The sequence below is a fragment of a genome, unplaced genomic scaffold (genome assembly GCF_019419815.1).
Source record: "Pyrus x bretschneideri cultivar Hongxiangsu unplaced genomic scaffold, Pyrus_bretschneideri_v1 Contig50, whole genome shotgun sequence".
Taxonomy (NCBI): Eukaryota; Viridiplantae; Streptophyta; class Magnoliopsida; order Rosales; family Rosaceae; genus Pyrus; species Pyrus x bretschneideri.
This window is the reverse complement of record NW_025999788.1, coordinates 2,181,426-2,206,115: the sequence shown is the minus strand read 5'-3', so window position 1 is coordinate 2,206,115 and position 24,690 is coordinate 2,181,426. Positions and strand designations below refer to the sequence as shown.

Here is a 24,690-nt window from a genome sequence, read left to right as displayed (position 1 = left end):
GGATTGATTTTAAATAGATTTTTGTCTATCATATTCTCAATTAATTATTCCTGTATATAATTAAAAAAAATAATTTTCATTTTTTTTTTTATTCTCTGCAGGTTGTGCATGGTCTGCACCAGATCATAAAAACAACAAATTGCAGATTTTGATCCAGAACCTGAACGAACAGCTAGACAAAGATGAAACGAGCAGAATCTGCAGTGGGAACCTTCACTGCAGGGAACAATTTTGCATAATCTGTTTACAGGGGTTTTGGATAGCAAAGAAGTTATGGCCTTTGTTCTACCAACAACGGGACAACCACTGAGGGAATCCCTGGCAGCCCATGCCACTGAAGTGCCAAGTTGCATTACCTATCCTGAAGTTGAAGATGGGTCTACGTTTGAGATACGACATCATATGTTGGAGATTCTACCTTCATTTCATGGTTTATCAACAGATGATCCTAACATGCATCTAATTGAATTTCTAATGGGATGCAAAAATATTTTGGTGAGAGGATTTTCAGCAGAATCTATCAAACTCAGACTTTTTCCATACACTTTGAAGGATGGTGCAAGGAGATTGTTACTCACACTTCCATCTGAAAGCATTACTTCGTGGAACCAATGTAGTGCTGCATTTTTAAGCAAATACTACCTAACTTCTAAAACACTTGATATGAGCACTCAAATTTTGACATTTGCTTAGAAACCTAATGAAGCAATTCATGAAGCATGGGAACGTTACAAGGATTTGCTCAGGAAATGTCCACATTCAGGCATTAATGGTGACACTCAAATGAATTTATTTTACAGAGGGCTGAATTTGACTACTAAGATTCTTGTTAATGCTTCTTGTGGAGGAACGTATTCAAACAAAAATGCACTACAAGTGTATCAATTGTTTGAGAAAATGGCAACAGAATCTCAACAATGGGCGGTTGATCTACCTCAAACCAAGGGCGTTTTTTAGATGTCCAGTGGCTTACCTCATGTATCTGCATAAATGGAAAAGATAGAGAAAAAGTTAGAAAATTTTGATGCAAAATTTGACATGCTTTTACAAAGAATGACAACACCTGTGTAGCAGGTTGCTGTCCAGCAGCCTACTGCAGTCGCATGTACCATTTGTGGCATCACAACACATGATTTTATGGGCTGCCTGCATAGGGACGCATATCCGAAGCATGCTACAGAACAGATTAATGCATTCAATAATTATCAAAGGCCTAAGAATGATCCCTATTCAAATTTTTATAACCCGGCGTGGAGAGATGACCCAAATTTCAAGTGGGATACAGATAAGCAGGTTAAATCACAATTTCAACAACAAATACAGCAACCTGCTGCTCAAACTAAACCTTCTTGGGAAGTCGCAATTGAAAAATTGGCATATCACACTAAGTCAAGTTTTGATGCAACAAAACAAGAAATTCAGAAAATCAACCAAAACATTCAAAACATACTGAGTTTTAGGTTTTAGGCCACATTTTAGCCTTGGGTTGGGTTGAGTTTTGAGGGGGAATAGAAGTGAAAATTGGAGTTTTAGCTCAGAGTTGGAGAAGCCCTAAGGGGGAAATTGCATTTAATCAGAGTTTCAATGTCGTTGTTATTGCCCGGGTCTACAATCGAATATCCAAACACAATTACTGCCGGAACTGTTTTGTTTTTCTGTAGTCATGGTAGCACAAGGATTTATCTCACACAATTAATGTGACTATAATTACAATGATCAACGAAAACAATGATGAACGAGGCAAAGTTTTCTGGGAGAGGGAGAGCAACCTAGCTGTACTGAAATATTTTAAGGTCTAGGTCATGTAATTTCCTCTCTCTCAATCTTGCATGTATAATTTTCTTATTGATATCACACAGTTACAACTACTAGAGGTTTTGCTGTTTTATACACAACTAATATCGAATGCTTTCTAACAGAATCTTGACAATTCATCCTAACAAACCAACTGTTATAACAGACAACTTAACAATCCTAACAATCAGCTCTCCTTTATCTGATGACAAGTGTCATTCTTAGAGTCTTTGATTTCACCACTCTTATATTCCCCCTCAAGATCATGCGAGGAGCTAAGCATGAGATTGCCACAGTGCTAGTTACACAGTGGAGCAGAGAGGCCCTTGGTAAGAATATCTGTAGAAGATACATGCTGAACTTGAAGATCTCTTCTGGTTACCCTTTCACGAACAAAGTGGTAGTGAATCTCTATGTGTTTAGCCTTACAGTGAAATACTGGATTTGTAGACAAAGTTATGGCAGATATATTGTCACAGTAAATCAAGGGAGGCTGTGTAATTGGCACATGCAAATCACAAAATAATTGCCTAATCCAGGCTAACTCAGCTGTTCTTTCCTGTTTCCCTATCATTCCTTTTGAATGAGATATGCTTGTAGTTTTACCACATTGGACTAAACGTAACTAGGAAACTAATACCGGATTATTTCCCAGAAGGGGGGACTTCCTCATGAAGAGTCTTCACAGGGCACTCTTTTTCCCACTTTAGAATGTACAAAGTTGGTGTTGGGAAAAATTTAGAGTACACAACTCTAACACAAGTGTTGGAGAGACAATACAAGTAAACAAATTACTTGTACTACACAAACAAATATTACAACACTCTCAAAGGACACTCTTAAGAACAATAACACTCATTCACTTTCTAGAGACAAACTCTAGAGCACTCACACTTTTACAAGACTACTTACAAGGCTTCCCACTCTCTTACTTAGCTCTTCTTAATTGATTGGTTGCTTGTTGATTTGTTGATACAAATGATGTGGATGCCTTCTCCTTTTATAGGTATGGGTGGAATCTTGGAGAAGCATGGACACACCATGCTAGAGATATCTAGATAATTCCACTAACTTCCTAAGCTAGAATTATCTACACTAATCTTGCATGTTGGTGGAAACCTAACCATTCTTCTAGACTCTTCCACCAACTTAAGAAACAACATTCTAGTCATTTCTACAAAGTACTACTTTAACTTGGATAATCTAGCTAACCAACCTTAGTGAATGTTCTAGAATTCTTTATTCTAGATTTGTGTAGGTCCTTTAATGAGATGGGGTTGACTTCTTTAACAGTTGGCTCTCACAATCTACTTAAAATGATCGGAACCTTCCCCCACCTTTGTAAAATAAAATCACTTCTGACCCCCAACCCAACACCAAAAATAAAAAATAAAAAATAAAAACAGTTAAAGTGTAATCACTTAAATTTTCAGATCACGCTTGACACACAGGATTAGACTAGATTTCACGTGCAATTAAGGAAAAAATATATGGATACAGTCTTCTTACTGGGGAAGATTAGGATGAACTATTCATAAGAGGTTGATTTCTAAAAGTTATCTAATCCTCCGAGTAAGAAGATGACATCCCCATTCTCCCTGAGTTACACATAATTAAATTTAATTAGTCATTTAACTGTCTAACTAGTCTAGTCCTACATATTCAAATATGGCCTTAGTGGAAACTGGAAACACAAAACAAACTCCTGAACATAGCTCAAGCTGAGTGAAACAGGTCCTAGAATTTTAAGATATGTATTAACCATAATCATAAAATATACTAGCAAACAAGTCCGCACTCTGCTGCGGGTTTGAAACCGTAACCAAAATTTAGCACACTTAATTCTAAATTATTCAAAAATAAATTAAAGCAACTGAATCCAAATAATATTTATTATTCATCTATAATATAGTCCGACAACAAAGTCTTATATATAACTTGACTAATCCATATAATTTCATTAAAAAAAATGCATTTTTATCTTTACTATCACAGAATGTGTTGGTTTTATATGTTTAAGATAAATAAGAAAGGTTTGGTTGGATTGGTTTACAAAGAGAGAGGGATTGTTTGTTGCGTAAAAGGAGAGCTTAACTCTTTCAATTCTATAATGTAAGGGAAAAGACTTGTGAGAGAGGAGGGTGGTCGACTGCGTCATTGGAATGTAAAATTGCTGGTCAGAATAATTTTACATTTTACAGCAAAGACGAATCATGTCTTAAAAAAGAGACAAAGTTGAATAAAGGCACCTAATAATAATTGATATTCAAAAGTTAGAAACTGCTTATCTACATTGACAAACACATATATTACTATACACAAAGGAACACATTCATTGTAAAACATTTTATAAATTAATAGAACAGCTAAACAAACAGGGTAAAATAGTTTTTTAAGTTAACATTACATTCTATTTACTTTACATCAAAAACATATTTGCAATCCAAAGGGAAGATTTCTAAGTTACATTTATATACATTTCCAAAAGTCTCCCACATTGTTTAATCGTTTGCACCAGTATTATACTAATTCTATGTTAAAAGTTCAATGTACAACAAAAAAAAGTAGATTTGAACGACTAAAAGGACGGACTTTCAAGTCCCAAATATATAAAGTTTCAAAAATTGCCCACATTTTTTTTCATGTTACTTCTCTGTTCTTGGGCTCATCAAAAAAATTTCCCATTTGTTATATATTGTCACAGAGAACTTCAGTCATCTTTGCACTTCTTCTTACTGTAGATTGGAATTAATTTTTTTTATAAGAAATATGATAAAATTGGAGTTATGAGAATACATGGGTTAATAACAAACAGATGTAACATACTCGGTTTTGGAAGCAGTAAAGACCATTTCAAATTTGATTGGAGACGCTTTGTTCTTGAGAGATTTGATGGAAAAATCTTCAGTGTCTGATGTGTTTTGTTCATCTATTTCTTCGGTAATTTCAGTTTCCCTTAAATTCATATAAACAGAAGAGAGATTAACACATTAGTAACTGTGAGGTTATTTGAAAATATAGATAAAAATGAGATACTAACAATGAAAATTCTTACCTTTTATGTTTTTTTTCTAGTCTCAGAGCTGAAAAGACCCTTCCAAACTGAACTTTTTGTAGGCGATGTGACAATAGTGGGTGAAATGGTGGAAGAGAGATGTTTTAACTTTTTTTTCAAAAAGTAGTGGGGTCGATGAAAAATTCTGAGCAGCCATGTCTTCCTCCTCAAATTCAGTCATTGATTCATAAGAAGCTTTGGAGCTTGATCGAACAACTTATACTTTGTCGTCAAAATCGCTTGGATCAAGAAATCATTTTTGTTGAAATCATTTTTCAAATTTCTGAATTGAAGTTGAAAAATTTTGATTTGCCCTCGACCTTGGAGAATTGCATCCAGTAATTCTTGTTGATCAGTAAACCCTTTTTCAATAACTAAGTCAAAGCATGAAGTTCCAAACAAATGTTCAGCTTGTTTGCCAATGATGATGGCACTAGTCTCATCACTAGCGTCTTCAAGGATTAAAGTTACTTTGAACCTAAGTATATGACGGACAATAAAGTATGATGCTTATGAAATAAGTTATAAACAGGGGAGGGTAATTAAGTATTATGAAAGTAGTTATAAACATTTGCCTTACCAGGGGAGGGGAGTTTGGACACCGTGCTTTAGACAAATTTGCACGTCATTGTTTTCATCCTTTTCTGAGTTGTTTGTAGCACCATGGACATGCTTTGTACCACCATCTAGCATGCAAATCAAAATGGGTAATGGCTACTCTACATAGGACTGAAGTGTTCTAAAATATGTGCACAGACAATGATTATTATATGGATCATGCAATGATGGAAGATGGATAACATATCAAAAGCATCACTTCAATCTTGAAATATACATATACGTGCATAAGACACTGCTTGTAGTATGTGTATAGACAGTATATCGAAAGCATCACTCCAATTTTGAGATATATGTATATGTAAAACATACTGTTCATGTTGGACAAAAGAGAAACCAAATCTTTTTTTTTTTTTTTTTTTTTTGTGCTTTCACTTATATGTTTTTTCTGTTCAAGGTTTAAAGCTAAGAATGATATTTACTCAACTAATTTGTCATATTGACGAAATGGAGTAATCTTGAGACAGAATGAAGTCATCAAGATTATAGAATTTCTTATTAGTTTGTCTTTTTATGCATATACTCCCGATAAGATAATTTACGGTTCAACCACAAAAAAAGAATAATTCTTAACAATATGCTTTCCAAGTCCTACCTGCCGTGATCACTACGTTAACCATAGTCCTCATTGTTTCAGACCACAAATGTTTTCCAGTTCCTAACTCCATCCACACCCACCACCCCCGGCCGCACCCCCCCCCCCCCCCCCCCCCCAAAAACAAAATCCCTCTCCCTCTGTGTCTGTATATGTGTGTTTCTGTGAAAGAGGGAGAGAGAGAGAGAACTAAGATTCACATGAAAAATCATTGTGAGAAACACAAGCAGATGACATTGCTATATCCGCATATACAAAAAAATATTGCAGATGATGCAAACGGAATGCCCATAGAAGATACCAGCATTAAAATTATTACGAGACTTGAATCACGTGTAACCTAGTGTGATAGGGATGAAACCATCGATCAACAGTTTTATTTATTAACCTCTGTTTTCTCGCTCGGAAAATATTATTTCCAGTCGTCAAAGCTTAACCAATTAAAATGTCTATTCGGGCAACAACCAACGCATAATTCCAATAAAAAAAGTAGCAAGAAAAAGAATGTAATACAGAGACACATGTATGTGAAACTTCATTGCTAGATTTTATTATTTATCATAACTCAAATTAGTATCATTTAATTGGTATTTTAAACATTTCCTAAATGTACTACTAATCTCTCTTTAGGTTTAGATTTTTATTTAAATTCATGCAAGAAATGCTTTACTTTTACATTCTCAAACATTGCGAGAAGTTTGTTTACCTTGTACAAACCTGCATCCAAAATATTCAGATCTTGAATAGATAGTTTTTCAGCGGTTTCCAATTGTTCTGATCCCATTAGTTGCTTTGCTGGCGTTGACAATATTTTCACAGAATGAGTCGGACCAACAAAGCTGCATAATTTTTTTTATTCAAATAAAATAGAATAAGAATCTAAATGATAAAGGGATAGTAATAACTTGTTCATGAGGCATTGATCAATCGAAGAAAAAAAAAATGTAAAACATAGTGTCATCATAAATTCGAAAGAATATTTTTTGATACATCGATAAACTTATTGCATCACTGTCCAATGCATATACAAACATGGCTTGTGTTTCTAAAGTGTGGATTGTAGAAAGATTGTCCAAATGTATATGCAAATGCTATTATGGCAAACTAAAATGAACACGTTTTGATGAGAGTATTTTTTTGCTAATAAGAAAAAAAAAATTGCATGAATTTTAATAAGTTAATATATTTTAACCTTAAGGGGAAAGAAATTCTACGTCACCTACTCTATAGCAACAACAACAATGTGTAGTATACATACTTTTTTTAAACAATTCTAGTCAAGCTAACAGACCTTGCCAAGTTTCTTCATAGCTTCCATAAGTTTACAATATTGAAGAAATAAAAAGTCTACTAGTTTGTAACGTACAATTTTAGGTAATTGTTATATGTATTACAATTTATGATTAATGGATTTTTCTAAGTTTTTGTAACCGGTTTATTTTGCAGATAAGTTGTGGTGAAGTATTTGGCAAGACTTACACTCAAAAAAGTTAGATCATAGCTTTTTCAAGTTTGAAAACACGCAAACTAAGAACAAATATATAAATGTTGCATTTTCAGATGTGCTTACTTGAAATAACAATTTCATATTTATATGTATATCATTAGTAAACAGATGTAACAGATATGTCCATTTAACTCAATTTCAAGATGAAAAAAAAAAATTAAATTATTTGAGACTTAGGAACTGACCTTGTTTTATAAGGGGCTACCTCTGGAATGTCTGGATTGATGAAAATCATTGTGGAAATACTGTTGTTCAGCACAATGTTTTCTAGTTGTTTATAAAAAAGGAATTAGATTCTAATTTTATACAACAAATGTGAACAATTGAAAATAGCATAGAAAAATTATACACCTCTGAATAGTTTAACCTTAAGACTTGTGAAAACACCCAAAACTAGTGGTGTTAAGTGTTCCAAAGCTTTGAAATCAAAGGTTTTTGCAGTGTCACCCCACAACGTAAGGTTAACATTTTCTTTCCTAAGTGAATGGATATCAAGAAAAAATTAATCTTTTGAATAAGATGTGCAACAATTTTAAAAATTTCATATGTTTTGATATATTATTTACTTGATATTTTGCAATTTAAGTTCGCATATTTTCTCGATTCTCTCATTACTGATCATTTTGTCCTCCAAAGGTTTTACTGTAGTGATGCGTCCCAGAACATCTTAAAAATTATCCAAAGATTGTAGTCAGATTAATCAAAATGATTAAAAAGATATTGGCAAAATGATACTACGGTTATATCAATTTTTTAAAAATATATATACAATTACTTGTGAGAATATCATATCGATCGATGCGAGAAGATAGTTGAGAATAATCAAGTAAGTAAAATTGATGTGAAGGAATCTGTGGATGAACACTTGGTAACCCTTCAAATTTTGTTTTTGTATCGCAGCACACTTGTGCTTCGTGGGGGACAATCTTGTAGGTCAGTTTACAACAACTGGTAGAAAAGTGTGTGATCTTATAAACATGATTAGATTTTATTTTTGAAGCAACGTACTCAGAATCCATTTCTTTCATAGTGGCTTGAATTGCATCTTTCTACACGATTAAAAAAAGAAGATTAAGAAGATATATATGTACAGTACATGATGCCAGGACAGTAAAAGTCTTTATGATACAGTCTTTATGAGCAGCATACCAGTGTATTTAATGATTTCTGGAAGTCAGAAAATATAATCCAGTTTAAATGTAAGTGAGGTGCAAATTGGAATGAAACCTGATAAAACTTCTTATTTGGGTAATGCGAAATCAGAAGAGAAATCAAGTAGACTTTCCCAATCCAATTCTACAAGTGAAGTGAGTGTGAAGAGACAGTCAAGCAACACTAATGTGGAGTATTGGAGTGAGATGCAAACTGGAAACAAGCCTGATTACGTTGCTTATTTTGGTGATATAAGATCTGAAAGAGAAATATAGTAGGCCTTTCTTCCTATCTAATTCAAGCGTTGGCAGTGATAACCAGGAAGATGTTTTAAAACAGAGTTATGATATTTCTTATTTGGGAGATAAGAGGAGTGGAGAACAATCTGTCTTCCTCTCATCCTCATTCGAGAAATTTTCGTAATGATCATAATTTTAAACCTATTCAACATATTATTTCAAAATTGTTTTATAACTTATGTTTTAATTAATAGGGAACTTTAATGAGAAGGATTTGGCCCAACTTTATTTTAACAAAAAATCACCCAAAAATTTTCTTTTACCAAAAGGGCTTAAATATTAACAATAAAGGTAAACCCTAAAATTTGAACATGTGTTGAATTCTCTAAGCCCAAAACATTAAAAAGTCAATTTACAAAAATATCCCTAACGGAAAGTTACACAGCCAGCTAAAACTTTTGTATATTTACAATCCTCTAAATTCGCACAATCAATTCCCACCAAACTCGACCCTTAAAATACCTAAAATTTGAAAATGGTTATTCTTCCACTGTAAACCAAACAAAAACCCTAAAATTTGAAATTTGAAGCTCGAAATCTAGCAACATTTAGTAATCTGAAGAACAAAATCAAGTTGAATACCTCTAAAAGTCATCAATGGCTGACCAATTGCCAAAAAAAGTCGAACAAAAGCCAGAATTTTCATCTGAGCACACCGTCAACGAAGAGGTATATATTTGAATGTTTGTGATTCCATAAATCTATGAACTTTACTTCGAAAAACACTACAAAATCGATTAATTTTTTTGTTGAGAAGATGATGATGGATTTCCACAAGGACTTAGTACTGCAGAAGGGGCAAATTATGGAGAGAGCACAGGCTGAGATAGCGAAAATACAGCATGGCGATGACGAGGAGAATGATCTCTGCTGAAAATGCGACTGGGTGATATCAGTATCTATCTGTAATATTAATTGGTTATGTTAACTGCTACTTCTTGTTGTAATAATTGGGGAAGACTTTAACCCTTTTCTATTTCTTTTTGTATGTTTGCGATTGATACAGTGGGCAAATATTTCTTTAAATAACATGTTTCTACAAATAATTACTAGTTCTCTGTATAAAAACTACATCGTTCACTTTGTCGTCTCTTTTCTTCAGGTCTTCATTAAATTTTTGTAGTCCCATAAACTCTCTGTTGTATTATCGTTCTGTTTCATAAATAATGTGGCCTAGTTCTTAGTCCAGTTCCATGAACAATGTCCAACTCTTGTTTTGGTTTCATAAATTGCACCTAATTTTTTGTGCATCTTCATAAATAATGCCTATTTCTTGGTTTAGTTTTATAAATAGTGTCTAGTTATTAGTCCAGTTTCATAAATATTGTTTAGTTCTTAGTCCAATTCCATAAATAATGCCTACTTATAGGTGCAGTCCTATAAACAGTGTGGCCTACTTCTTGGTCCAATTCCAAAAATAATGCCTAACTCTCGTTTTTGTTTGTTTTCATAAATGGTGTGTTTACTTATTGGTCTAGTTTCAAAAATAATGCCTAATTTTTCGTCTAGTTTCATAAACATTGTGGCCTATGCTACACGACAAACCTTCTTCAATAGCATTCATTTATAAAAAAATTTCTTCTTCTTAAAAATGCTATCAAATAGTATTATCCTCTTCAAATAGTGTTTTTGTATAGCATTTTTTATTAGCATTCATTGATACAAATTATTTTGTACATTTTTGTTGTCTCAGGAGACACAAGGAATACCTGATGGACGGTAGTGTATAAATCAGTGTTTCAACCTTTATCTTGAGGCTGATAAAAAATACAAGCCACCTATAAAAACTATATGATCATTGACACTGATGTAAATCGGTTTTTCAAGCTTTTGTTTTTATACACTATCATTGAAGTAGGGATACAAAAATAGATGGGCAAATTCGACCTTGAGAGTTTATCTGGTTGAACGTAGACTCTGCAGTAATAGAGCTAATGACAGATACACCACTATAAGTAAATTGAGCCAGTTTACGATTCTCCATATCTAATAAACACAAAAACAAATAGTTACAAATCATTGCAAATATATAACAAATTACCAACAACAAAGTTTCTTAAACTGTCCAAAATAGCCAATAACAATCTATAAAACAATATACATATATAATGAACCAAAAACTAACACTGTTTATGAAACTGAACCAATAACAAACACTATTTCTAGAACAGAAAACAATAACAAAACACTACTTCTAAAACTCAACGAATAACAAACATTATTTATTAATTTGAACCAATAACAAAACACTATTTATGAAGACTACAACACTATTTATCGAAATTGAACACTATTTATGAAACATATGTACTAACAGTTTCAGAAAACATATATCCAAACACAAAATAATTGACGAACATATTTATAAACGATAAATGTACAAGAATCAGCGATCATAAATACAAAAATACATACAATAACAAACGAAAATCCAAAACAAATCGAAAATAGAATACAAAGAGTGAATCAAAACTTACCTACAATGCCTTATTGATGATAAAATAGCGATGAAGATCTCAAAATTCCAAAACTCAACAATTGAATCACATGCAAACCGATGATTCCAAAAATCCAGAAACCGACAACTGAATCATGTCCATGTAGAAGAAAAAGCTCAAAAATTTGAAATCGAAACACAAAATCCACCGTTCGGTTTTCTACAAAAGTCGTCGATCAAACGAATTGCTGAGGATTGAAGCTTGAATGATCAAGCTATGGGATGTTCAAACGGGATCGAGCTATGGGATGTTCAAACGGAATGGCATGCATTGTCTGAACTGAAAACACTAACGGAAAACTACAAACATAAAATAAAAAGTCATCAAGGGTAAATTTGGAAAAACAGCAAGGTCATTTATGTTGGGCCATGTTGATTTGACTCATTAAATGTTGAGTTTTGTACTAACCATTAAATAAACTTATGGTCTGATTTTTTGTTAAAATGTAAACTTTTGAAATCATTTTTATTACTTTTCCTTAACTAAGAACCATTCAATGTAGACATCTAATTTCTTCTAGTTCTTAGGAAAGATCATCTATAAGTTTGCAAATAACTAAAATATCTATACCTTTTCTACAAAATATGGTTTAACATTATTGACAAATTCGTGGAATACGGTATTACCAAAATTAAAAACTTAAAAATAATAAAATTCTTACCATTTCATCAACCAATATACATTGAAGACTGCCAAACGTATTATCTTTTTCTATCACTTTAGGTCTCCAAATTCTACACACACGGACTCTAATCTTCTTATTAAATTGAAAAGGTAATAAACTTCGGATAGGATCTATATTCATTCCGCTGTAGAACTGCAAGCAAATATACATGGAATTAGAATAGAAGTAGAAATGTATGAAAATTTATGCAAAAACATAGCAAACAAATAATCTTTCCATAACACTATAAATACAGATAATCTTTAACAGAAGACTACAAAAGAACATGTTTTATCGAAACCATAGACTTCTTCCTGTCGGTATGTTTACGTAGTCTTCTTCCTCTTAGTACGTTTACTAACCCATACTGTGTACAAAAACTACTCGCATAAGATGTGACTTGAAAATATAATAATATTTAGATGAAAAGCAACCAGGTTCGATCACAGTAATATGCCAAACAAAACATCATTCAAGAGCACAGCAATATGCCAACCTACGGTTCATCTCGTCGATCCAAAATATAGGAAAAAAAGAAAAAATTAATACCAATTCAATTCAAATGTCAGAAATCTCAAATAATGTTTTAATATTATAAATTTTTTATAACTTAATCAATTAATTTAGTTTCAATGACCTCTTCAACATTTTGGAAAGGCAAGAACTTTGCCCAGATAACCAATATTTGTCTACAAAAGCTCTACCTCAAGTGGGCAAACTCACAAAATAATATGAAAATTACCCAAACCCATACACCCTTCCAAAATCTTAGCAATCGATATATGTAATAAAAGTAGCATTTTTTTATAAATATTTACCAAATCAAATCGAAATTATGGAAGCTATTAGCTTAGCCATTGAGCTGTGTGTTCCACTTGAGCAGCTCAAAGCATGCATATTACCTTACACCACATACAAAACTGTAATATATGAATATCAGGAACACACAAACCAAGTGTTTTTCGTTTAGATGCTAAAAGATATGGATGTGGCAAACAGCGTATAAATTCATTTGTGTGGTTCACATTCAACGGTCGAGAGACTGAAACGCTGTGGGAAGGAAGAATTCAGAAATGAAATAAAAGACCAAAGACTAAAGCAGGATCAGGACTACTGGTTTTACTCGTTTTACTTTGCTTTAATATATCAAATTCCACATAGAAATTAAAGCTGAAATATATAAACACACTAAAAACTGAAAAAGATTTAAATTCCTATATCAACATATTCCGCATAGTTTTAGATTGTTACAATGGAAGCAGCGCGAACTACTTTGAGAAAAGTGAGTCATGTTCATCAATTTCCAAATAAATAAGCAATAATCCTTTTCCATAATTGATTAGTTTCATGACTTTCAATAATCCTTTTCCATATTTCTTCTTCTAGATTAGTTCTTTCTAGAGTGGATGATTTTCATGAAAATCATTTCAGGGAGGTGGCTAAGTCAGTTGGTAGGCTTGTGGCCCTTGCTCTTGATCTCGACATCCATTTCTTCGACAAACCAGAAATGCTTGGCAAGGCTATAGCAACACTGCGTTTACCACACTACGATGGTATATTTCGATCAAAAGTTTTGTAACTTTAATTTGATCCTACAACTATTTTAACTCCTAAGACGATGCCCATTTGTTATATAGGTCAAGTTTCTGATCCAGCGAATGGAGTTTTTGGAGCTGGAGCTCATTCGGACTTTGGTTTTATAACCCTATTGGCAACAGATGATGTTGCAGGTCTCCAAGTAAGGGTGCTGCTGTGAACTTAAGCTATATTACCATTATTAAGAAGGCAGGTGTAACTATTGCATTATTAATCTGTTATTCATTCTACCCTCCAGGGAAGATCGATGTCATTAGAGTGACTTAATTCTGGCCGATTCATATGTGCTAAAGTTATATCCTTCTTACGGTTCTCGTACTGCTTAAAAAAGTGCAGTTAAAAACCCTCTAATGATAATTGCCTTCACAAATATCTAATTACTATTTCTTACTGAAAACAAACAGATCCAAGAAAATATTCATTATATTGTAACAATTGTTCCGGATACTGTAGTCGAGACAGAATGAACAAATTAAAGATTTCATATTCTCTAGAGATACACAACAGAAAGGGTAAGACTTATATTTCTCTATTCCTCTGGTGTTTTTGACAGTTTTCTTGGTAGCGAAACAGATGGTAATGGAAAGGAAGTCAAAATGGTAGTGAGACAATATCTCTGAAGTATCAGAGTGAAGCACAAAACAATACACACTTTTTAAAATTCACTTGCGACTAAAATAAATGATGACTAATATGAATCTTTTCTCTATATAGGTTTTTGGTCAGTTTGAGATGAGTCTATTCAGCAGATCATTGAATTAAGGAGAACACATTCCAAACATACATTTCAATTTTTATCAAACGAAAATGCAAATTAAAGGAGTTCCGAAAATCAAACCAAGGGTTTCAATGATTGCTCACCTTCGCTTAAAAAAACCAAGGGTTTCAATTGTTATTTATTTACAAATCAAAAAGAATAATTCACTTAAATGTTTAATCAGAATAATATAAATACTCTCAAACTAATATAGGAATTGGGAAATGCAATGGCCTCACGACTCTCAAAATATTTTCTCTCTTCCTTTCCCAAAATTCCTTTACAGGTGTGTTTTTCTTTTCTGTAATCTGATTAGAAATTATTAAAGATGATTGCATGAACCACCGAATTCACCACCAAATATCAACAAAGAAGTAACAAAGCACAACCAAAAAAAATCAAATATTTGGCTTTTGGGTAGTTGAGAAGAAGTGAGATTTAGGGGGGTGTAGTCAAACTTGGATTTGAGAAGATTTTAAAAGACATTAAAATCCTAGTATAGTCAATTAAAAGATTTTAAAGGATTTTAGAATCCATTCAAATCTAGGTGTAGTCAATTAAAGGATTTTAGGATTCTAAAATCCTTTAAAATCTATCCAAATCTAATAAAAAAATTAAGATTTTGGAGGATTTCAATAAGTTGTGGATTTTGTGGGATTTGAGAGCCAAAAATACATATAACCAAGACTAAAAAGAATCCAACCTCAGCTCCTAGGATTTCAAATCCTTCCACCACAATCCATTCAAATTCTTTAAAAATCCATATGAATTTTGTAGGAGTCTTTAATCCTCTTAAATTCTATAAAATCTATCATTTTTAAAATCCTTTAAAATCTTAGTTTGACTACACCCCTCTTAATTACCCGTCAAAGGCTACAGAAATTGGGAGCATGATGGGCCGGCGAGGAGATTGAACAGATGAGGAAGCAAAGATCGCACAAATCTCACGAAAGCGGAATCGAAATCACCAATCGTGTTGCAGAGCACAGTTTTTTCCTTTTTGATTTCTGCAATTTTTGAAGAAGAAGTCGGGAGCCTTCTATTGGACACCCAGGGTTAAAACCGTCCTTTTACTGTCTAATATACCAAAAAAGCAAGACTTGAAGAGCAACTGAAGGGCAAAAATGGAAGAACACTGTCGAATAAACAGTGTTTCTCTTTTAGTATATATACATAATTTCTTAAGAGAGTTGTTATACTCATCCCACACTCTTATTTTTCCACCCACATTTTGATGAAAATTTTAATGACATATTTAACCTTTTGTAAAATGACTTCTAAAGCCCTAATAAAAACTAATCCTAAATATTTTATAGCCAAAAGAAAAAAAAAAAAAAAAAGAATACGAAGAGAACGCACTAGCTTTCTTTAGCAACTTGTAAGTCTTAAACCCTTCACAAGGGAGTGGATTAAAGTATAAAATTACCCAATTGGTTTTATTTTATATGTTGATTACAAACCTTCTTCTTTGTTAATTACCACCAGATCTTCAAACGTACTAGTTGTTCCATTGGAGAATACGGACATCATGGATTAAAGGCCTTGTGAAGTTGGGGCATTACAAATGTGCAGGACTACCAATTCCCATCTTGAACTGGAGAAGATATGCAGTGGAACCTAAAACTGGCACTGAGTTTCCTATGATTTTGGACAATATTTTGAAAGGAGAGAGTAATTCCAATTTAAGTTCAGAGGTTGGTGTTTGTACTTTTGCTCTTCTTCAATGCAAGGCAGCCATGTTTATGTTCAGATCTTCACAATTTACTATGATTTAATATCGACACTCTTTTGAAGAATCATTAAAAACATACTAGTGTTTAATTTTTGAAAAATAATTAAATTAATGGATATTTTAGGAATATGGTGGGTGAGAAAAGAGTGTTTTAATTTTTTAACTTTTTATGAGGGATGAGATTATAAGATGGGGTGAGTAAATAAGTTTGTGAGGTGGGTCTAGCAGTTTTCTTTCTTAATTGGCTGCATGCAAAAATCCTCCTGGACCTTGCAACCCTTCCTGTTTGTGTTGGGTTTTTCTGTGCATTTAACTCGGCCTTGCTATTTGGTGGGCTTCCTTTGTTTTAGAATTACAAACCACTTGACCAAAGTAACATTCATGGGCACCCAATATACTTTCTAAATTATTATTTTAGTTTTTCCATTAGAATGAGAAAAACTCTTTCAGGTTAAACGTCCCAACTCCGAACAAAAAGTGGAGCAGACTCAAGAAAATCATAATCGGAGGCAAAGCGGCAATGGATCGTGTCATACATTCAATGGATGGTTAACTTGGACAGGTTCTTCAAGATGGAGATACTCGATAATAAGACTTAATCCCACATAGAGAAGTACCGAGACAATTAAAGATAAAACGCTATATCTAATATATTTGAACTTGTTCCTAGCCCAACCATGATCGACTACATATAGAAAAAAGTGTGTGTGCAGCAGAAAAAGCAATAGTCACCATTCGACGTTAATATACAAAACATACACGTTTGTTATGTTTCCTTAGGAGAAAACAAGCATCGAAGAATCCAATCCCAAGAAATCTTCCATGATTTTCATCAAGAAGGTTATACGAAGTTTTAACTTATATTTTTGCTCACCACACTCAAGTGACGATGATACACAAACTTTACAATCATTATATCTTATTAAGGAACTGCTATTTATCTTATTTAATCTTTTTGGTAATTGGAAATCCCTTATACCTAGCCATATACCCCATGACCTATGCCACGATATTGTTGATTGACGTTTCTGCTACTGCACGTTTTCCAAATTTCAACATGAGCTGGCTGAGCTTGTGGTTCAAACAACCATGCGTTCTGGCGTTTCTCTTCTGAAATCCCAGCATGTCAATATATTAGACATGTTTTATTGTAATTATATATTAGGCAATAAATTTATAATAAATGTTTTTTTAATAAAATTATTAATTTTCTCTTATAATTCGTATATCATTAATTGTGTACATTAAATATTCAAATAGGGGTATTTTAGGCATTTAAAAAAATTTAAATGTGTTAAGTCAAACATAATTAATGAATTTGCTGATGTGGAATCTAGTAAATGAGTTTTACTCGAATAAAAAACTTATATCGAGTTTTATGTGGAAAAAATTAAATTTTAAGAACTAAAGTTATATTTTCAGTTATTTTAATTGTTTTCGGATTTGCTTGATGCATGCTGGACATGAGAAACGATTCCCAATTCTAGAAGTTTCAGAAGAGACATTGCTCTGGAAACTTCTAGATATATAAAATGTATCGACAATAATGCAGATGCGTATCCAATAATTTGTTAGAACATATAGTATTGTTGGTAAAGGTATTTAACTATTAATTTGTAAGTGATCTAAATCTATATCTATCTCTTCACTCGTACACGTCCTCTTCACGTCCTCTTCTCACGATACAAAATAAATTAGTTTTTCCGTGTTTATAAATTATTAAGTTTGAAGTGTTTTTCAAAGTATAATTTTATTGATGTCTTAAATGTGAAAACAAATAATTTTCTTATATAAAGTGAAGGCACATTTTTTAATGCCGCCCTGGGCCTCAAAAATCTCTGGACCGGCCCTTTTGGTCGGCATCTATGCCCTTTTCAATTCCTAAGGGGCAAAGGTTTATATAGAGTAATTGTAGAGCAAATCAGGTAACTCTGTTGTTCAAACATTTCTGTGGCATCATCATCACTCTTCGACATCAGTGATGTAGCTTACATATCATATATATATATATATATAGACACACACACACACACACACACACACACACACACACACACACACACACACACACACACACACACACACACACACACACACACACACACACACACACACACACACACATTGAGGAGTCCTTTAGGCGCGGCGATAACCGGCCTAAAGATATCCTCATGATCGACAAAAAGGAAATAGAACAATTAAACAATATGATCAAAGATCTAAAAGAGAAAGGACCCACATCCTCCACGTTTCGTTCAATTGTGGAGGCGTATTTTCCCCTTAATGATTTTAGATATTTTTTTCGGAAAGCGTAGAAATCGTTTAGGGCCCACTCGGGAGTTCGTGGGGAAGGGGAGAGGTGAGGCGGGCCCCTTCAATTCAACAAAGCCAGGCTTGAAAGCACCTTTTATATAGCATATTTCTCTCCCAACAAGTCTTTCTTCCTTCATTTTTTAAGCTTCTCATTATCCGTAGACGTCCCACTGCCGTTAGCACTTTTTTTAGTACTCCTTGAACCTAGTGATTTACAACCACCCTCACTGAAGACTTTCTATATATCTGTCTCCATCCAATCAAACGCGGGGCCCTCAACAACCAATGGAGCTCGCCTTCTACGGGACTGGGCCCATCTCCTTCAGCTGGCGTTAGGAGGACCCCCAAAAAAAAGGCAAGGGTGCCCGATGGATACAGCCGGCCGTACGGATTCGGCTAGGGCCGTCGAAACTTCTCCCTTCCTAATCCCAAACCGAAGCAGCTTTTGCAGTTGCCGCCCGGTTTCAAAGTTACAAACCGGAAGAACGAATAGCGCAGAACAGATAGAAGTTTTTTCTATATGAAAACTTAGGTAAGCTCCCTCTGGGCGAGAGACGACTCAAGAATATTATCGACCAGTCTACCTTCAATTTTTTAACTGCTGCTCGAGAAGATTTTGACAGATTGCTTTGCATGGAGGAAACTTTCTGGAAACAGAAATCAAGAGTTCAGTGGCTCCAGGAAGGTGATAAGAACACTAAGTTCTTTCACACTGTTGCTAAAGATAATCATAGAAGACACACGGAAAATAAAGCTAGAAGATGGGTCGAAGACTAAGATGCAATTGGAGATGCTGGTTGGAAGTTTTTTTGAGTAAGTTTTATCTTCTGAAACCAACTCCATTGATAATAGCTTCTTACAAGACATCCCAAGCCTTGTTACTATTGAGGAAAATGAGATGCTAAGTTCACCTCCGACGGAAGAAAACATAAAAGATGCTGTTCTCTTGACAGATCCACATAGCTCCCCAAAACCTGATGGATTTTCGGGCACCTTCTACCAGACTGTATAGGACATCAAAAAAAATGATTTGATTGCGGCTGTTCTGTATTTCTTTTTTTTTTATGGCGGTATCATTCCTAGATCGATCAATGCAACAGCAATTGCTTTATTTCGAAAAAGGAATCTCCAGCCACCTTTCTTTACAGATTTCAGGCCAATCAGTCTTTGTAACTTTAGTTACAAGGTGATCACGAAGATCCTATCCAACAGGCTGAGTCGACTTCTTACTATCATAATCTCTAAAGAGCAAGGTGCGTTTGTTAAAGATCGTTTAATATCTGATAACATAACCATTTGTGAGAAAAATTGATAGGCACACGTATGGAGGCATATCATCTTCAAACTTGATATGATGAAAGCATACGATCGTCTGGAATGGGATTTCCTGTTTTAAGTCATGGGTCAGTTTGGTTTCTCAAACACTTACATTTTACTCATAAAAAGTTGTTTGAAAAAAAAAGTTTTCTGTATTGGTCAATGGATCATGGTTTCTTTACTTTATAAGGCTCAAGAGGACTTCGTCAGGGTTTGGAACCCTAGACTCTTCATTATTTCGGAGGAAGCACTTAGCAGGGGTTTATCTTCTCTCTTCCAAAAAGAACTTTTGGGATTTAACAATTGTGGCAGATCATCTATCTTCATCACTCATTTGTTATATTATATGCGGACGATACTCTTGTTTTCTGCAAGGGTTCAAAGAGATCTATCTCGAACCTATTTGGCTTTCTTCACAAGTATGAAGCTTCATCAGGTCAGCGCATTAACAAGTCTAAGAGTGCTCTGTTTCTCTCAAGGAAAACTACTGCGGCTAGGAAGATTGTGATGCAAAACACTTCGGGTATCTCTTGCAAAAGGATTCCCAATCACTTACCTGGGTGCTCTTTTGTATTCTGGAAAGTTAAAATAAAATTTCGAACCGAAAGTGAGAAGGAAAATAGAAGTCTTTGTTGGAAGATTACTCACACCTGGAGTAAGATTGATACTTGTTAAAGATGTCTTATCTTCTATTCCTGTTCAAATACTGGCAGCTTGTTCTCTTCCAAAGGGAGTCATGACGACTAGAAACTCTTTTTGATGTCCAACTTTCTCTGGTCTGAAAAAACCGATGACCGCAGGATTTCATGGAAACAAATATCTTCTCCAAAAAGAGAAGGGGGGGTCTTGACGTTAGAACTTTTCAAGATGGATCTAAAGCTTTCAAGATGAAGATGGGCTGGATGCTCCTTGCTTGTGGAGCGGCATACCGCATACCGAAAAAAAGAAGAAAGAGTGAGGTGACGCCCCTAGCTAAATGGTTTGAGAATGGAACAGCCCGGCCATCTTCTGCTGAACGGTAGGGTAGTGGTAGCAAGGCCAGGAAGTAGAGATTAGCCTTCCTGCATTTCTATTCTTAGTCAATTATATTTGTCTTGTCGTTGAAGCCCTGTCGAAGGGTCTTACTTAGATCACATTGGGCTTAGGATGGGACAAGCTTCTCTATCAATTGGCAAATCTGAGCCTTAATCTTTCTATTCAAATTAGGGTTATAAAATATGAATGAATATTTAGTAGGAAGCCATCCACGCCGAGGTTAACAAAGAATTGGATTTCCCATGAATTTTAAAAATTAATTAAAAGCCAAAACAAGTACATCTGATATTGATCACTCTACTTCTTAACCGAGCCCTCAGCGGCTGTCATTCCAGTTGTTGATACCGTAGTAAGCAAATCAATGGATACCTTAGATAGCTAAACTGGCTCAACGGCTAAAAGTCCGAACTACAACCCTGGCAAATAAGGCAGTTTTTCTTACCCGGCGACTATACCCGTTGTTACACAGATTAGCACTTAGCCCGTCGATGTCCGTGTGTATTGGCTTTGGCCCGGTTATGATTGTAATGAAGTATAAACCACTCCCAGTCCCCAACCATTGGTAGACACATCTGAAAGAAAGGAGATATCTCAACTCATTCAGGAGGAGGTGTGCAAATGCAAATGGGGTAACCCCCGCGTATGCCGCTTTTAAGCCTTGTTCCAACGTCCGGATGTGCCAAAAAAAGAATGAAAACAGGATTCTTGGGTAGTCATAGAGCGGGTTTACTTGTTTCTAGAGGAAGCCTAATCAGCTAGTCGCGCGGAGCTAGGAAGTTCCTTCGCTCAACCGAAACGGGCTGAAACGACAACAATTTCTGGGAGCCCATATCGGCCGGGAGCTAGAACCGCAACAACCCCGTGGTTGACGTCTTATCTTAGCACTTTATCACCTATCTTTGCCAGGGGAGTCCCGTCTTTTGCTAACGAAGAAAGAACAATGGTATTCATTTTAAAGTCTTTATAGCCTTTAGAAAAAGATGCCAGTTAGATGCTTAACACCGGTAGATTCATTTGGTTGTTTTTCCTTGGCTTATCGAACCAGCGTATGCCCATTCCTCCTTTGAGGACTCCCAGTAGAGAATATATATATATATAAGCATGCATGATATATACATGATGTTTTGGCCACCGTGGCATACCAAACTACCAAATTAATTACTAATTAATTTCATTGTTGGATTATTTGAGCACTAGAACTTCTCCGGCTGGAATCCTGGGTAGATTTTAAGCCACCCACAGTTTCTTATATGTACGTTTTCTGTTGATATACATAGAGATATCACGACATGTTCCATCTCCAAAAACTTCAAAGTTTCTGAAATGTCTCTATGGACCGACTCTTGGTTTTTCCTGTTGATAAGGATAATAAGTTGTTATTTTATTATCTATCTTTCGGCTGTTTGTTTGAAATTCAAATGTATCATAGTTATCTTAGGACTCTTAGACTTATACTGATAAGGATGGTTCTTGTATAAAACGTTGTAACAGGTTACATTATAATTCAATGAGAATACGTAAACTTCACATGGTATTCGAGCCTTCAATCATTCTATATAAGAGTCTTTTTTTTTTTTTTTTCCATCCTCACGGCTTCGGCTTCTTCATCCTCTTCCATTCCTAACATCTCTACCTTAGTCTTGGTGAAGCTTTCTGAGACGAACCATCTCCAATGTGAGTGTCAAGTCAAGCTGTTCCTGGTTGGTCAGAATTACTGGCATTTTATTGATGGTTCCTATCCGTGCCCCGCCCCTCTACTCCCCGCTCATGCTTCTGCTGCGGCTTCTCCAGAGTCTGACTCATCAGTCGCTCTTCCATCTCATGTGGCCTCTTCAACGCCTAATCTGGAATACCTTGTAAGGTATCAAACTGATCAAACACTCGTCAGTATGCTTCGAGCAACTCTTACTGAGCCCATTCTTTCATTGACTGTTGGGCTGTCTACTTCTCGTGAAATTTGGGAGCACCTTCAGCAGAATTTCTCGCAGCACTCTCTTGCCAATGCCACTCATTATCGTTTTCAGTTGATCTCACTACAAAAAGGGCCAAAATCGATTGCTGAGTACCTTGCCCAGGCCAAGAATCTTGCTGATCACTTGGCTTAGATTGGGCAGCCTGTTGCCAATGAAGATTTGGTGTCGTATGTGCTTCGTAGTTTGGGACCAGAGTACAGTGTACTTGTTGCTATGCTCCCCAATTTCCCTCATTTCCCTCCGTTTAATGAGTTGCGCTCTCGTCTTTTTTTTTTTTCAATCACAATTGCCCATGACTCCGGGTACTTCTCCTGCACCACATGCTTTTTATTCTGTGCGCACCAATGGTGGTGGCACATCTAGAAACCGTGGCAATGAGGATCACCACCAATGGTAAAATGGTAAGAATGGTGGAGCCGCTGTGATACGAGGTTCTCGTGCCAATTTTGGTGGTCGAAACGCACCAAATCAAGTTTATGGTCGCAACAACATCAACAACAACAATAGGGCCCCTCATCGTGGACTTGTTGCTCCTGGTCTTCCTGGGCCATCACCCATTCCTTGTGGCCCTTGCTGGATTTGTCGCCGACACGGCCATCTCGATGCACAATGTCCTCAAACACTTCGTCCTGACGATGAGTTATCTCATGCGTTTGCTGGTATGCACATTGCTCAATCTTCTGATGCGCCTTAGCTTCCAAACAAAGGTGCAGCCCATCACATGACTAATGATGCTCGTTCCTTGACTGGTACAACTGGGTATGGCTCCACAAATCAAGTTATAGTTGGAAATGGTGAAACTCTCCCCATTGTGCACACTGGTAATCTGTCTTTCATGTCTGGGTCTTTTGTTTTTCGTTTGTATAATGTATTACATGTTCCTGCCATCCGTAAAAATTTGTTGTCCGTTGCTAAGTTTACTCGTGACAATTTGGTTTGTTTAACATTTTTTCCTTGGTGATTTGTTATTCGTGATTTGAAAACAGGAGTTGTTTTTTTTCAGGGCCTATGCGAGGAGGAACTTTACCCAATTAAACTTGGTCGTGCTTCTAGAAATTATACTTCAAAGGAATCTTTTGTGTCTGTTTTTGCGTCGCCTTCCTTATGGCATCGTTGTCTCGGGCATCCATCTTGTCAAGTACTTAGTGTGTTAGCTTCTGGGCATTTGTTAGAGTCCAAATTTTTAGATTCAAATAAGGAATTTTGTAATAATTGTGCATTGGTAAAGTCTCATCGATTGTCGTTCAATTTGTCTGAACACTATTCTAATTCTCCATTTGATTTAATTCATTCTGATGTTTGGATGTCTCTTGTAGCTTTTGTTTCTGGGTTTCGTTATTATGTTTTATTTATGAATGAGTATACACGTTTTTCATGGATTTTTCCCATGCAGTATAAATCTGAAGTCTTTACTCATTTTAGTAATTTTCTAAACCTTGTCCAAACCCAATTCTCAACAACTATTAAACACTTTCAAAGTGATGGGGGTAAAGAGTTTAATAATTCGTCTTTTCAACAATTAAGTGCGCAAATTCATCATCAATTTTCATGTCCACATACACCACAACAGAACGGTCTTGCAGAACACAAACATCGTCATATTACAGAGATTGGTCGCACTTTATTACTCACTGCCCAACTTCCTCACAATCAGTGAGCTGAGGCTCTCACTACTGTGGTCTATATAATGAATCGCTTGCCCACCTCTGTACTTAACTGGAGGTCGTCTTGTCAATGTTTATTTGGACGTACTCCTAATTATTTGGCACTACGTGTTTTTGGTTG

General features: G+C 35.1%; 1 long non-coding RNA gene and 1 other non-coding gene across 2 annotated transcripts; one reads left to right on the top strand and one right to left on the bottom strand.

Moving 5' to 3' along the window:
- Positions 1–665: 665 nt before the first annotated feature.
- Positions 666–767, bottom strand: LOC125470631. The gene has a single exon (XR_007252927.1). It is a non-coding gene; the product is annotated as a small nucleolar RNA R71 (small nucleolar RNA).
- Positions 768–22,436: 21,669 nt separating this feature from the next.
- LOC125470611 lies at positions 22,437–24,280 on the top strand. Its single transcript, XR_007252907.1, has 2 exons — positions 22,437–23,726; positions 23,909–24,280. It is a non-coding gene; the product is annotated as an uncharacterized LOC125470611 (long non-coding RNA).
- The last annotated feature ends 410 nt before the right edge of the window (positions 24,281–24,690 follow it).